This window comes from Xiphophorus hellerii, chromosome 13 (assembly GCF_003331165.1).
Source record: "Xiphophorus hellerii strain 12219 chromosome 13, Xiphophorus_hellerii-4.1, whole genome shotgun sequence".
In the NCBI taxonomy this organism is placed as follows: Eukaryota; Metazoa; Chordata; class Actinopteri; order Cyprinodontiformes; family Poeciliidae; genus Xiphophorus; species Xiphophorus hellerii.
Window position 1 is genome coordinate 6,480,735 of NC_045684.1, and position 15,696 is coordinate 6,496,430.

The following is a 15,696-nucleotide window of genomic DNA, read 5'->3' on the forward strand; positions in this document are numbered from 1 at the left end:
ACCCTGATGCTCAGTGTCCACCGACCTGCATTATTTACATGTTTCCTTGACGTCGTCCAACTGATTTAAATGAAATTATTATTCATTCTGTCACACCCAGAGTGAAACCACACAACTCAGGTGTGCAGAAGCAGGGAGACATCTGAAACATGCAGAACGACCGTGACTGACCAACACTACTCTAGTCCACACAGCATTACTGAAATTATGGCTGGATAACATATCACAACATAGGTGTTCCACATTGATCGATGTCAGCAATTATTGATTCATTTTTGTTGCATCTGAAATACGGCCAAACTAGTGATGAAACTTTCCTGTTTTATCCAAAGTTTTCACTCTGCGCCGTTGATTTTGTTCTTTTGAAGCAGTTGACACACAGTGGCAAAACCTTAAACTTCTGCACAACATACTCAACAAGTTGTTGCTAGGTAACCAAAGAGTAAGTGAGTGAGTTGATGCCACCAACCTAGGTTAGCTGGTCATGAGAGGTTGAGAGCCTCTGCCTCCATCCCCCAGAATGCTGTGCGGTTCTGCATCAGAGTTCAGGGAAATGATTGATTATATCAGATGCATTATCATTTGATATTGATCATATATCTATCGCCATATATATCGTTATTGATTCATTGTCCAGCCCTACTAAAAAAAAATAAAAAATACCCCCAGCTGCCGACTTTCGGTGGGCAAAGTACTAAATTCAATTCATTCTCACACTGGAATCTTGGTATCTGAAGAAACAGAGGACCGTCAACCATGCTTTTTTTATTTAAAGTAATCTATAGCCAAAGGGAGAAAAACACATCCGACTGACTAAGAGTTAACCAAATAACTGCAATGAGTCTGATTATTGAGGAGCAAAGCTCAGAAAAAGGGTCAAATCTCAAGACACCAAAAGGTTTTCCTGCAAAGAGAAAGCAAAAAGTAGCGACTAAAGCCTACATACTTTTAGACTGCAAGAAATCAATTTAGAGATAAACAACTAAGGAGGACACAAAAAGAGGACGGGATTGGAAACAAAGAAAGAGACATTAACTTGGAAACTTTAATTGGAGAGAAGGTCACAAGTCTCCAGAGTCTCAACACACACTAATGAGCTGTTAGCTGATTAACAAACTGTGTGAGGGACACACAGAGTCACATGAGGACTGAGGAGGTCCTAAAGTCACTAAAACGAGAATAAAACCATGTTTCTGAAATCAACAGAAATCCACAAATTATTATTCCAGGTTTAAACATATAGAATAACTATTCATTGGAGGCTAAACAAGCCATAGAGCAAACCCTATTTAAACATTAACTCATATTTAAAAGAGCAAATGAAGAAACTGCTCATTAACAAAGAGTTATGCAACATACAGTTGCAGCCTACCATCTTCCATCTGCTACTCTTCCTCGACTTTACCCTCAAGACCCAACGCTTCACTGAAAGGCTTCACTTACATCAGACCTGTTGTACTGTATAGATTCAGTGTTTTCAAAGAACAAAAAAAAGACTGTACAAACCAGTTTCCATTTAATCAGAGCAAAAAATGCGCTGCCATTTTCACAGTCATCACACTACTCCAAAAACAATAAATTCATAAAATTTGATGAATCAGACGAAGAAGCTTAAAATGGCTTTTCCATTTTTTCTAAGTTAAGGTGTTTTGGGACCCAGACAGTAGGAGTAATTTCTTTTGAGCATCATCAATAAGCCCTATAATGAGAAAACGTTTGGAGCGACAACTGTAGGTCATTGATGAGGCTTCAAAACCTCTTCAAATGAGCAGTCTTCAATCTAGGCAAAGCAATCCATAATGCACTCTGTGTGGTTTAACACAGCCTCTGCAGCAGGCATTATGTTCATAAATCCCACTTCACTAACTTAATCATTCCAGGAAGTACTTGAATGTTTCTGAAATCTGGGATGCATTTGGTCAGAATGGATCAGCAGCTTATCAGGGTCATTTTCCCAAAACTGTGCCATCAACCTGGAAAACAGGAACGTTTTTACATTCAGCTTTCCTGTATTCCAGGTCTCACACAGACTGTCACATTGCCAAGTGTTGTGCTCACACAATAGACTGTCTACAATTAGAAGCTGCTAATGTATTTTATATATTTAATCACTGCAGCATTCATAAGCAGAGGTTGTAATGTATTCTGCATGCAATTAACACATTGAATCTTAAATGGTAAGAAGTGCTAATTAAAAGTTCATTACAAGGACAATTAATTTAATGCATGCAAGAGATGCATTGGATTCCAAGATTCAGGTTAAACTCAAGGTCCGTGGGCCAAATGCAGCCCGCCGTAGCTTTTTATGTGGCCCTCTAGAGTCTAGACTAAACACTAAGTGTGCTTAAATATTTTTTTTTTATCAAATTAATGCAGTTTTTATCTCTTTACTGGTAAATTATATCAAACAGTCCCTCCAGTTTCTTCAGAATTATTGTGGAAATTCATGCAAAACTCAACAAATCCCCACATTTTTTGCACTAATGCATATTTGGGAGATTATTGCAGATTATTCTCAAAAATTGTCAAAAACTTTCTTACTTGTACTAAACAGCTGCCTCAGCCTTAATTGACGTCAGATTATAGTCAATGATCTGTACATCGAGCAATAAAAACTCGCATTTACAGTCATAAATAAGTGCAAAATTAGTACCACAAACACTAATTTTTAATGTGAAAATGTAAAAAAAAAAAAAATCAAACAGTATCACGAAATAATAGAGGAACTGAAAAGATGTTCAATAATATTTAATGTTAAGAATTTATTGATACTTTACCAGTTTGTGAACAGGTTTTAAATCAATACATTCGGCACAACCGGCCCTTTAAGAGCATTCATGATCTTGATTTGGCCCAAAACAAAGATGAGTTTGACACACCTGCCTTAAACTAACCAAGATGGAACAACAGCTTACACACTTCCAACCTTACAGAAACAGTGATGGTCCACAAAGCCACTGAAAGGTTCTAATATGAAGGGATTTGTTCCTGTCTTGGTAATTTCACACATTTTCTCCCAATTTTGGAAATACACTAGCTGCTTATGATGAGCAACAACTGATGAAAATATTAAATCTTATTTAGATAACAGGAACATTTGTTCCAGGTAACATCCAAGGGTGACATGGCAATTTTACAAAGAAATCTAAATTGTTTAAAATTGTTTAAAAGGAAAATCACATTTTATTCACTATTTTATCCATTATCTCCATGTAAAAACAGCTATTAAAGAGAAACCTGGCAAACCATTTAGGCTGCACAAATCTCTGAAAAGACTTTAATCAGTTTGTCAATATCACTCAGTAAAGTGCACATTTGTTATTTTTAAAAAAGCTGGTTTATAAAGTGAACGGAAAATAACTCAAAGCAGAAATGTAGTTTATACAAAACCAGATATGCGCAACCTTTGTTGTTCGATCTAAAGCATAAAAAGTTAAGTCAAATTTAATGACAGTTAAGATGACCAAAATTCTTCTGCTGATCAGAATAATGTTGTTTTTTTTTATAGAGATTCACATGTTATCACATTTTTTAAACTGTATGAGGTGGGAGAAAACGGTTATCTTTTGATACAATGGTTTAACTCTTGGGCTGCACAGTGGTGCAGTTGGTAGCACTGTTGCCTTGCAGCAAGAAGGTCCTGGGTTCGATTCCCGGCCCGGAGTCTTTCTGCATGGAGTTTGCAGGTTTTCCCTGTGCATGTTCTCTCCGGGTACTCCGGCTTCCTCCCACAGTCCAAAAACATGACTGTCAGGTTAATTGGTCTCTCTAAATTCTCCCTAGGTGTGAGTGTGAGTGTGCATGGGTGTTTGTCCTGTCTGTCTCTGTGTTGCCCTGCGACAGACTGGCGACCCGTTCAGGGTGACCCCGCCTCTCGTCCAGAACGGTAGCTGGAGATAGGCACCAGCACCTCCCGACCCCACTAGGGATGTACAGAAAATGGATGGATGGGTTTAACTCTTGTTCTATATACACAGAATATCAGAGAACTTATCTCCCTTCTCTCTTTACTGTCCAGTGCCGTTTTAGATGCACAAAAAGTTTGTAGTTTCTTTTCCTGCAAGGGAAAAATATCCAAATACAAATTCAGAGCGACCAACGCAGTTTACCATCCAAGAGACAAAGACAGCAGCACCAGGGGCCTTTGTAATAGGAGCACTTTATCCGTCAGCGGCGGCATCACATGCGATTACAATCCTATATTATGGTGAAGAGTCCTGACAGTAAAGCCCGGGCCTCGGGACTGGAGTCGTATTTTCAGGCCGATTACAGCAGCGATTTGGCCTTCACGCCTCATTCTCTGAACCATCCGAGGCCACGATGCCTGTCTGCCTCCTGCGGCTTTATGGATCAACAATCCACCTTTGAGGCCGTCTTTAATGCACCTGTTACTCATCCGGATCAGCTCACCAGCCGAGGTGGGCAGTGTTATGGAGCAATCCACAGAATGCGTCACATTCAGGCCCAGTGTCCTGCAGTCAGACTGACACCTTGTTGTTATCTCGGTAAAGGTGTAAAACTACAAACACGACGGTTTAAAATCTGTCTGCAGATATTAATCAAACCTTTTACATTCCTATTTAACAAATAAATGTAATCAAGAAAATAATAATAATCTCAAGATTCAGTCCTGAACTTCCAAATTACAGATTCAAAAAATCTGATTCCTACTCTGTGGAAAAATCACATTCAAGTCATTTCAAAAACGGATTTCAAGCACACTGGTCGACTGTTTCAGCCTGGTTGGTACAAGGCACATCTTTTGCAGCTGCATTTTCCAAAGCAAGTAGACGCACTCGGTTAAGGCTTAGTACATAACTTACTGCTTAGCTTTTGAGGCTGGTGCCTCTTCAGCAGTCTTGGCTTTGACGACACAGTCAAGTGCAACACTTCAAACCTCGCTGCCATCACGACGGCACATTATGCCAATGAAGGCTACTAATCATTTTACACATTTCCCTCTTTTGAAAGCAGCTTCTGATAAACAACTGAAGAAAATTACAAAATGAGCAAATATCTGGAACTTGTCTGACTAGATGGGTGATGTGGGGAAAATAAAACAAATTGTAATCTTTTTAAAGCTAAATCACTTTTGAATGTTATTTTCTCAACATTGTCCTTAAAGCAAAACCAAACAGAGCCTTTAGATCACCATGTCGGACTCTGCCTCAGACTATTTTACACAACTCAAACATTCATTTTCATGGCAAAGCTAAATGTTGTCAGAAGCAATCTGTTGACAGTAATAAACTCTTGGTACATGAAAGCTCGTTTATGAAGATAAAGGAGAGGGAGGAAAATTGGATTGATGCATCTGTGCAAGAAAATAAAACAGGATGTGCCTTACAGAGCTTTCTACAATCCTCCTGCTTTGGCAGACAGTTGCCATTTTCCCTTCCAGAAGAATTTAACCCAGAACAAAGTCTTTAAGCAACCTTGAATTGTCACAACAAACTGCCTATTGTACTGTTGTCTAAGGTTGCACATGAGGAAAACATGCCAATATGACTGCTGAAAATTGCAACAACAATTTTGATTACATTTAAGGCAATTTCTATCCAAACATTTTTCTTGGATGGACATTTACAGCCCATCCAACTGACCAAAGACAAAGTTCCTACACCGATTTTTGGGATAAAAACATTTGTAAAAGTTCAAAATCAAGCTTTTGCTAAAGGCAAACGTTTCATTTGCCTTTAAGACAACGCACAGCAGTAAATAAACAAAAATAATCAAAGACACACTCTGTCAGAACCCTATAAATCCCTACAACATTAAAGACAACAGTAATGTTAATCTTTAAATAATGCAACATGTTGCAGCAGCTACTACAGTCATTTTAAATAATTTCTTAGGATGACAACCTTCTTTATCCTTGTTTTAATTGTGCACAATCTAAGCCGGCGTTAGGATGAATTCAAAACAAAATCTAAAGCATGCATGATAGATGGATGGATGAACCCCAGATTTCTGTTCAACTCTGATTCTTTTACTCATGTGTCAAAGTTTCTTCATCAGAGACGATAAAAGCCAAGGAAATTAACATTCGGAAAGAGATGCACCCTTGACAATAGGTTATTATTTGTGCCTGATTATGTATCCTGTAGTCGGCCTCTGCTACATCAAAACACACACAAACACACACACACAAACACAGGATTAGAACAAAAGGCGAGTCCCGCGGCACAGATTTGCGCAGAGAACATAATAGCTGATGACATGCGGCAGTTTGGAGGCTTTCAAAGCGACGCGGCTAATCTTCCTGCACTGGAATAACATTATTTTCTCCGCTTCCTCCTCCTCGCCGCCCGCCCACCGGGGACTCACAGGTTATTGTGTCCAAACGCACCCCAAGGTTAACCCACACAATGAATGGGCAGCGGTGAGCCATGCAGCCGGCTGATCGGGCTGCCCTGCTGATAGCTTGTGATGAGGCAGGTGATCGTTTAGAATGGGGTTCAAACACAACAAAGAGACATTTCAGATTGTAGCACCTTCACACTGAACAATAAAGCAAAGAGGCTAGACTGCAAGGGAGATAAAAAAAGGGGGGAGGGAGAAACAGAAGGGGACTGGAAAAAGTGTTTTTGGTGTCAATCCAGGTTTATATTATGTGTTTAACAAAGAAACGTCTGTTCTTTGACCTCAAAGCGAGGACAGCCTAGAAAAACAAAAATGATCAAGAACAATGAAGAGAAACCCCATAGCAAAACATCTAAATCTCAAATTTTAGTAGAAAGTATTTTGTCTCTCACCACTAAGTACTTCAATCTGACATTTTCCTAAAACAAAACTTCAACCAAAACTGCCTTGTTAGACTAGATATAAGGCTAAAAATAAATAAAATCCAGAAATGAACTTGCTTTTCATCTGAGCAACCAAATTCATTAAGAAGAGGAAATGAGACTCCAAAATCTATAGTCATAAATTATGGAGTGCTTCGGTTGTTTTTCATGTGTTCTGGCTATAAAAACGCTTCCAATGCTAAAACAAACGCTGGGAAAAAATAAAAAATAAAAATATTGGAACAATTAACACCCAATTTTCAACAGGTCCAAATTATTGAAGTGGTGTTTAGTCCAACATAGAAGAACTAGCTGTAGTTACTGTAATGATCTACTCTGGTTCTGATCAATAAAACATCAGAATGGTAAGAATGAGAGGCAATAACCTAACAATAATGTAAATTAGACAACATAGTTACTAAAGATTTACTGCACACAGGCAGAAACTTAAGAATATTCCTTCTAAGTGGCTGTTTTATTCTATTTAGCCATCTGTATAGGCTTTAAACTGCTGAATTTAATGGTGAGATATATTGTGATTTCCAGGCACATCAAGTGAATGTGTTACCTCCAGTTATGAAAATGCGTATACCAAAAACAACTTAAAAGAAACGACAATTTGCATTATACCCGTATCTGATACCTTGATATTGGTTGTTTACAACCTTTCTAAGTTCACCAGGTGTTTGTAAATTGCTGCTGCCACTAGTCTGGTGGAGCAGTGTGAAGGAGGCATGGGGGAGGCTCTGTGAAATGGATGCTGGGTTGGGGACTGAAACTCCAATGAGGAGATTCAGAGAAATGGTATGAGCAAGCGTTAAGGCACCACCGAATGGCTGCCACAGGAGGTTCCAGGTTTTCTCAAACATGCACGAATAAATCAGAGAAATAATCTGGGCATGTACTTGATCAGGGAACCACACTATAAAATGATATAGAGCTCAAGATAGTCAATTTTGCATAACATCCCCACTCTAAATCTTTTAATAGCACAGTTCATAAGAAAAAATTAAAATCAGTCAAAGCTTAACAAAAAACTGAGACTGAAGAAAACTATTATGAAATGAGGAAGGATACAAGTAACAATCCTCAACAACATTTTTGGAAGATTGCAAAGATTAGTGTTTATCATCAGTAATTGGATGCACATTACTTTCTAAAAACTGAAATGCTAATGGAATCACGTTTCCTCCTCTAGAGATGTTAACATCCACGCCATATAACACAGAGGCTTATTAGCCAACATCACAACAAATAGGCCAAAAAAACAAACATGATTAGCTTTATTGTTGCTGATCTTTAAGACGACTAGCAGCTCCAATCCCATCACTGCTGTGTGGTGAATAAGTCTGTGTTCAGAGAAAAAGAAAGAAGCCAAGTTATCTCTGAAATGAGCCCATCAGATATTGTGGTCATGGCTGCAGGACCCGATGTAGTGCCATCCATTTGTTATCATAGCTTACAGGCTTGTCCCTGGGAGGCATTAGTGGTTATTGGCCATAAATCCAGTTTTGCTTTTGTCACAGCATTTGTCTTTCCCAAGAGAATTGCATAACAAGTGGTAAAATGTAACAATTTAATAATGTTTTAAAAGAGTCCATGTGATTAAAAACACACCACTTTGGTTTAAAAATTCACATTTGGCAGGCTAAAGAGTGAAAGGAGCTGCATCTACTTTTACTAATCATAAAAAAAGTTAAGCAAGTAACACTTGCAAAGATTGCCCTTTCAAACTGCAACCCAAAATGAATCCATGTAAAAATGACCAAGAACACAGGAGCAGATCGTTTTCTAACCATCTACTCCTGTGTCTCTTGTTTCAACCTCGCATTATTCAGCTCACTCAGATATGATCAGCTCATAAACATTTATGTCCAGCTTTTAAATCAGATACCGCCGGCAGTCATTTTCCTTGTAAAATAGCGGTAAATGTGTATTTAACCTCCATTAGACCCCATCTCCTCCCACATATATTAACTTGTTTGCATTCACTGACAGATTACAGTCTGTGCCCGACATGCAGCGGTAACCCTGCATGCTGACGTAGTCCTCCGCAGCCCCGCTACAACTCTGATGCTAAAAAACATCAACGCTGACATTACCATTTCAATATCCCGCTCATAAGGGACGGCTAATTGGTGGAACGGCGTTCTTCCTGAAGCGACGGGTGGGCTGAAAGTTTTATTTCTGAACGAGAGTGGGAAAAAAAAAAAAGCATAAATGAAAAGGAGGATGACCTTCAGAGCAGCTGCTCTTTTACCAAAGGTAAAAAATGAGCTGCTAATACTCATCAATCTGCACGCAGTTTGGCTAATGAGAGGCCCAAGGATGCCAATTAAGGACAATTTAGGATGTTTACTCTGAAATTTTACCCTTAAAATGCCAAGCAGTGTCTCAGCAGTGACTCCTAGCTTATTAAGATTTTTCCAAAATAAAGTTTTGCAGATTTAGTGTGGTGGTTGTGTTGTCTCTTGTTTGTCTTTTAACTTTTACATGCATCTCTATGTCGAAATAACAATTCAAAATAAGAACAGAGACTAAGGATGTACCGTTTAAGATTAATATTACTAGTGCCTAATAACTGCATTCAGATCTTATTCCCTTAGACTCGCAGTGGTACAAGGTACTCATCACTGCCCTGCATGTTTTAGATGTGTTCCCGCTCCAGAACAACCCATTCAAATTGTTGCAGAAACCTGTTATTCACCAATTCATATAAGCCAGGTGTGTAGCAGCAGGGAAACACCTGAACCATGCAGGACATGCAGCGGCCCCTGATGACCGGGGTCAGGGACCTCTGGCTTGGAGCGATCCTATCCAACCAATGAAAGAGCTCAGTGGGAGAAACTAAATATATCACAAAGGAAGCTGATAGATAATAAAGCATGCAGTGTGCCATATTAGCACTTAAAATCACCAACGCTGGAAAAATGAATCTTAATTCCTCAATCTGCTACTGAAATACTGGTTAGCAGCTTCCTAAATGTAAAGATTATGTCCTATTTTTTATTGTCTTTGCCAAAATCTTTACAACTAAAGACACATATGAGAACTGAGAAAATAATATGGCAAAAATCAACCACTTATTTTGATGATATGATATTTTGTTCCTTTGTTTCACTTGTGGGGAGCTCTTTAGCTCTCAGTGTTCTAACAAAAACAAAACAAGCTTCCTCATGTGAGCTCCTGGGTCCTTGCTAAACAGATTCCATCTTTTTGACTGCTGAGCCAGGAGGTGCAGAAGTCATCCACCTCATTAGCAAAATGATCAAAATTCTCCACCCTCAGGCCATCAACCTGCCAACGTGTGAGAGTGAAGATAGTGTGGCAACACTGGAACCCGCAGGAACATTCCCAGTAAAGCAAACTGTTTAAAGATAGCAAAACAGAATTGGATGATTTACAATTGCGTCTATAGAATATGAAATAAAACAATATTAAGCGTGACACGAGGTCAGGGTTTCTATCTCAGAAAAGACAAAGATACGCATGATAGTCCCGAAATCCTATCCGATCGAAATTGTTTGATTATATGGGCTATAAGAAATATTGATCGGCTCAGTGATTGGTCCTTTCGGGAGACTAAAATCCCCCTGTGGATGAATCATTGATGAGCATAAACGCCGCTCGCAGCTGTGCGCCGCCAGGTACCTGGAACCAGAACAAGAGGATTTCTGGACTCAAATAGCATCTCTGCTGAGCTGAGAGGACCAGGACGGAAGCAGTCCAACCCCACACACAGACAAAAACCATATCAGTGAGACCCATCACTGAGAAGTCACCTTGCGTCTTAGAGGAAGACAAAGACATCCACCCAAAACGTCCGCGCCGATCCCGCCGTCAGGGGCGCCTTAACGCACCATTTTCACGGGATTGACCTCCCAAACACACGAACCCGGACCCACCAGCCTCAGCGTGTCAACAGACGGGATGAGACCGAAGTTGAACCGTGACTGCAGGTGCGTCGCTACTGCAGATGCACGTGTGTTTCAGGTAGTTTTATCAGCGCAGCTGCGCGGACCCACGTCCAGCTGACCGGCAGCTGTCAGTCAGAGGTGTGAAACGCGCACGCGCTTCGTGAGAAAACCACGAGCCTGAACAAAGGTCACAAGAAAACAACTATTTAATCTGTTTATCGCACAGATACACACTCTATGAAACTGCACTCAGGCGTGAAAGCGCGCGCTCGCGCGCACACACACACACACACACACACACGCACACACACAGTGGGAAAAATACGCTGTTTAATGTTTATACAGCAAAAGCTCCATAAAAGCAAGTAGAAACACACCTTTCTCTCTGCAAATCTCCAAAGACTCCGTTGAGGCTCAGTCCGTTCAGCCGGAACATTCACATTAATCCACAGCCGCTCCGCTTATTTCCAAAATCAAACCGGGACCGAGCCGGTAAGGGGATCCTTTCCCAGCCAGCACCGAGAGGTTCGTGCAAATAAATCCACCAAGAGAGCGAGCTCACGCGGAGACAGAGCCGGGGATGAGGTGCGCCAACTCCGGGTCAAACGACACAATGAGGCGTTCCTCAGCAGCCCGGCGTCTCCTGGCCCCCGGACCACGCCCTCCTCATTATCATAATAGATTGGCTGGAGCCAATCAGAGAGCTGGACTGGTTGTGCCTCTCCTTCAATTTAAAGTCGCTATGAATTTCTGACCGATTATCCACAATAAGAGTCGTAACTTCTTCAAATAACTGATACATTAATTAAATTGAAATAAATTTTTTCTACTTAGTTTCTAAATGTCTGAATCTAGGCTGGATGTCTTGAATGATGTGACGCCAAATAATCATAAACAAATACGATAATCAAGTAAACCAATACACTAAATATGCATTGACTTATTTCTGCTCTGCATCCCCAGAACCAGAACCAAACATGGAGAAGCATCATTCAGCTTCTATGCACCACAAATCTGGAACAAAGTTCCAGAAAACTGCAATACAGCCGAAACACTGAATGCCTTTAAACCTGGATTAAAAACCCACCAGTTTATAGTTGCTTTTGAAACATAATCAATGAAACATTAATAGACCACCTGATTAATGTTTAATCAGATTGCCATTGATTAAATGTTAAAGTTTTGACAAACTTTAAAGCAAATGTAGAGATAGAGGTCTTAAGGTAATCTAATATGGATTAATAATGAATTTCAATCTGATGTGTAACAACTGTTCAGTGTGTTTTACGACTTTGTATTTTTTTGTGTGTTTTTATGATGTAAAGCACTTTGAAAATGCCTTGTTGCTGAAATGTGATGTACAAATAACATTTTTATTTGATTTTGATTTATATAATGCAAAATTCTTCATTATTCTGTAAATTTTTTATGCAATGTGCACAAAAGGTCTATTACAAAACTAAATTATAAATCCTGGCTTGATATCAAATTTTGAACATAAAGCTTTATTTTCAAAATAGTATCAAATCATGCAGAACAATAAATTTGACAGACTTTAAAGCAAATGCGGAGACAGATATCTTAAGGTACTCTAATATGGATTAATAATGAATTGTGCTTTATTGCTCTACATACCACATGGGGTTTGGGGAACCCCAAGATAAGTGAATGAAGAGCGAATTTAAAAGGAGTGACGCTTGGAACGAAGAACAGTTGAGTCTAATTAACTAAATGTTTTGATGCAGAGCATGACTGCAGGAGCAGAGGGAAAACAAGCAACTGATAAAGAATGAACACCTTGGGAATCACTTTAATAACTAACTAAACACAAGAAAACACCGCAGACACGACCAGACTCTGAGATAATCAGACAAGTATGAACAGAATAATAAAACTGAAAACCAAAATGACAAAGTCAAAGTCTGGATCATTCATAAAGATAAAACTCAATCAAGCAACCGACTGTCATTTTGAACCTATTATTTAAGCTTCTTCTTCTTTGTTTAAGTGCATCTAAAACTAATGGATTATTTATCAATACACCTTACATCATAAATCAAAATATGTGTCCTCTTCAATTGAGTATGTGAAATATCACAGTAAGCTGTGGCAAAATGGAAATACGAGAAATTCTGGCCTTCACTCTTAAAAAAAGTTTATTTTGCATTAAATGTTGTCTCAAGTATAATCAATAAAACAGATTATTGACACGGAATCCTGGTCAAGATATCATGATTCTTCACTGCAGAACAAAAATCATCCTAAAGCTAATTTAATTTTTTTTGACAAGACAGTTAAATACTTTCAAGAATGCAGTGTGGTCAGAAAAACCCAAAATTGTACAGTTTAAATGTCATTTCACTCATCATGTTTGGAGGAGAGGCAGAACTGCACATCACCTCAAATAAACCACAGCAACCATGGAGTCTGGAGTGGAAACATGGTGGTAATCTTTGAGCATAATGTCGAACTTTATGCAATTAAATAATGGCAGAATAGAGACACTTTTGGTAAGAGTCTGAAGGTAACGTAATGGTGACTTTAAAACAGACGAGAGCCTAAACAGAAACTCTTAGCTTGTTTTACTTTCGTTGCACACACGTCTTCATTGGGATTTCATGTTGAGTTAGAGATACAGTTACAAAAATAAAGGCTGAGGAACTCGTTACTTATTTTCTCCGCTGTACACTTAAGGTCTGAGTAGTGGAAAAGTGAGACATCTGATTTCTACAGCGCTTGCTGGAAATGTAACTACTGAAACTGGTATCAGTAAAAAGAAGAGGCTTGTCTACTCCAGAGTGCGCCCCACTGTTGTAAAATGATTTCCTGGAGGAAACTTCAATTAAATTTCCGGCTCACAAACTGAATTTATTTCTCAGCAGGATAATTAGAGTCAAGTAAAAAAAAAAGAAAACTGAAGGAGGTAGTGCAAATGCAGCACCTAGATTAGAAAGCAAATCCCCTCTGCTGCATCTCTGTCCATTTATCTGTCTGTCCTTCGTCAGATCCTCCTCTTCCTCCCTCCCAACTCTCTGTTTATGAAAAACAACAAATCAAAGGATATGAGAGCTGCCAATATCTGGGGAAATAAGCTTCCAGTTGTGCTTTGTGTTAATGTTCCTGTGTGCCTGATTAAACTGCAATCTCTGCATGTTTACTCCGTCCTCCCTCCCAAACACAACACTCGCCCACATTTCCACTGACACGCAGGGAAGCAGGAAGCAGCAGGAGGTCCAGGTAATTCAGAAGCTCTCTTCAGTCGCAGCAGAGGAAGATTTGAGGTCATCCATCTCCAAACCGTATTACAGATGCAAACAACAACCATCAGTCTTCTGGTGGGTTCAGAACATCTCTGGGTTGTGTTTCAAATCTAATTGTGTGGCTTTTGTTTATGATTCCTCAGGAAATGTTTTGCAACAAGGTGCAAAATCAAAAAAAGAAAAACTTAATGGGAAAACTGAGAATATCAGTCAAATGAATTAGTTTTGTTTATACACTGAAAACATCCCACATTGTATATCAGATACACACATTTAATGTCCCCTTGGGGTCAAAAAAGTATTTTTGAATTTGAACATCACAGAAATCCATGACTTTAAACCACATTTGGTTTTATTTTTCTATGTACTTTAAACAAATTTCAGTCAACACTCCTCTTGGATCTAGTAGATGTTGTAATTTGTAAAGTTATATGTTGCTTTTCAGGGAAAGAGCCGCAGTATCGCTGCCTGACGTCTGATTCAGAACAGTAGATTGGCACGCCTATATACAGTCCAAATATTAAACACCAGCTGGAGGAGGGATTTCTCACCACGACCCAAAAGAATGAAATGCATGACATAAATAAATGCATGAGCGTTTCCATTTCTCCCTGCCACTTCGGCAGCTTTTAGTCGTCGCTCTCGTCGGAATAGAATCAATAAATCAGACACGTTCAACCCCTCTGGGCTCGAACACAGACACTAAATCACATCAGCAAATGTCATAAAACACACACTCTGAATGAGTTTCATAAAGGGGAGCCTTCATCGGATCGTGGGAGCGTTCCCGCCGGAGCCACACTGAGTTAAAGATGGAAGAGATGCATCAACCTCTGAGCCGAAACAGCGTTTCTGTTTATTCGTCGCGTTTCTTGTGTTGCATGGAAAGAGAGATCAGAACAACCTGGGTATGGCTAAGAGGCAAAAACCTAGCAAGTTCTGAAAAAGAGCAGGAGATGTGGCTCATATGGCACTCTATCAATATTAATGTGGACATATAAACCACACACTGATCCACAGGGCGAGGGAACAGCTGCTGAGCGTATAACTTGATGGCTGGTAGACCTCATAAAACGTAACATCTGGGAAACTTTGCTGGGAAAAAAAATCACATTTTAAAGTTTTGTGTGTCTATGATGTTTCTATTTTTTGTAAAAATGTAATAATTTTAAAGGAAGCGAGATAAAAGCTGAGGTATAAGTTTGTGTCATCAAATATTTGCTGTGATGTTTGAAATATGTAGAAATGCCATTAAATCTTACTGCAGACAAGCAATTTGAAAGGCACTGCTAATAGAACAGAATAGAATAGAACAGAATAGAATAGAATAGACAAACAGCTTAAAAAGTAAACAAAGATAGAAGAGGAAACCAAGTATCAAAAGCAATGAAGGATTAAAATAGGTCACTTTGTGAATAAACAACTTCTATAGAAAGACTTGATAAGTACTAGATGCTAAACAGAAACATTTCTTCAGACTATTATTATCAAATATCTAATCTGCAGATTTGGTGAACTACTTTATGTTGAATGTTTATCAGACAGGTAAAAGCTCATTAAACAAATTAACAATTAACAAAACAATTCAAATTGCATTTGGTATTTTCTTGTACTTATGTTTTGTGTGATTTTCTCATCTCCAATTTGTTTTAGTTGTAAAATCTATTTATTGTGGCTCTTGTTCATGTTTGAGTCAGTTCACTCTTACAAACCTTGATAGATTTTGACCTTTGA

General features: G+C 39.0%; 1 protein-coding gene across 2 annotated transcripts in view; it reads right to left on the minus strand.

Annotated features, from left to right (window-relative positions):
• Window positions 1–11,339, minus strand: part of LOC116731536 (semaphorin-6D-like) — a 162,805-nt gene extending 151,466 nt beyond the window's left edge. The window contains exon 1 of one of the 2 annotated variants that reach the window (XM_032581348.1): window positions 11,080–11,339. The gene's annotated coding sequence lies outside the window, so the exon portion shown is untranslated. The remainder of the gene's footprint in view (window positions 1–11,079) is intronic. The other variant, XM_032581347.1, reaches the window with a different exon arrangement.
• Between the last annotated feature and the right edge of the window lie 4,357 nt (window positions 11,340–15,696).